Consider the following 1,142-nt stretch of genomic DNA (forward strand, 5'->3'; position numbering starts at 1 on the left):
GGTTACCCACACGGGCGTCTCGGTGGGTGATGGGCGTCTCGGCCGGTGGCACGCGTCTCGGCTGGTGCTGGTGCCTTCTGCTCCCCCTGGCCTCCCGGTGATGGCTGCTAGGGCCAGGGCAGGGATGTTGGCTTTTTATTAGGAAAAGGCTCTGTTCCGAAGGCGTCGCTGCTGCACACCAGAGATGCTTGGGGAGGGCGAAATGCCTTCCACCCCCCACGGTATGGGCTTTTCCCAAGCACCAGCGGCACTTGGCATTGGGGTTTGGGGAGCTCTACCCTTCCCAGCACCACCGTGCCTCTCCCCTCCATCCCTTCCTCTCCGGAGCGGCCGCCCCGATGGATGTATCGGTGGCTGGTTGCCTTGGCAATGGCAGGACCGAGGGATTTCGGCTGGGTGGGAGCCAGCTGCTGGCCGGCGGGGACCGCACAAGTGCGATGCGCAAGAGGATATTGGGGGTGGGGGGCTGAACAGGAGCGGGTGGTCCCTGCAGAGGGGCAGAGCTCAGCCAAATTTGCTGCCAAATTAAAGCTAAAGGAAAGGTTAAAAGCTCCAGAGGCTGGCGGAGACCAACCCGATGCTGGCTGAAGCAGATTGGAATGCTGGTGGGCGAAGCGCTGAACCCCAGGGGCCGTCCGCAGGGCAGCCCGGGGGTCAGAGCCCGAAATACTCAGAGGCTAAAATGGATTCCGCCTGGATCCCAGCACATCAAGGGTACAAGTAACCTCCTGCGGAGGCGGTGTCCTGGGAGGTGAAACCTTCGCACTGAGGGCCAGGGCATCGTCCCCTCCAAACGGGCCAGGCAGGGGGACGGGTGCGTGGTCTGGCCGGAGTTGCTCCAGCACGCTTCCGAGCCGGGGCAGGATGAAACGATGCTGGAGGGGATGGAGGGCAATGGATGCGTGGCAAGGTGGGGGGCTCAGGGAAAACGGGGGAGATCTGGGTGCTGCCAGTGCACGGGAGGGATTCGGGACCCTGAGCTGAACGGGGAAGCATTGGGGCTGCCTCTCCTGGTGGGTGGCTGGGGCTCGAGCGGCCTCGCAGCGGGGCCATCGCCAGCCCGGAGCGTTTTGGCATCGATTTCCTGATCCTGCCCCCCTGCCTGCATCCCCCGTGGTGGTCACGAGCCCCATGCTCCTCAC

Source organism: Egretta garzetta, unplaced genomic scaffold (assembly GCF_000687185.1).
Source record: "Egretta garzetta isolate BGI_Z169 unplaced genomic scaffold, ASM68718v1 scaffold746, whole genome shotgun sequence".
NCBI classification, from domain to species: Eukaryota; Metazoa; Chordata; class Aves; order Pelecaniformes; family Ardeidae; genus Egretta; species Egretta garzetta.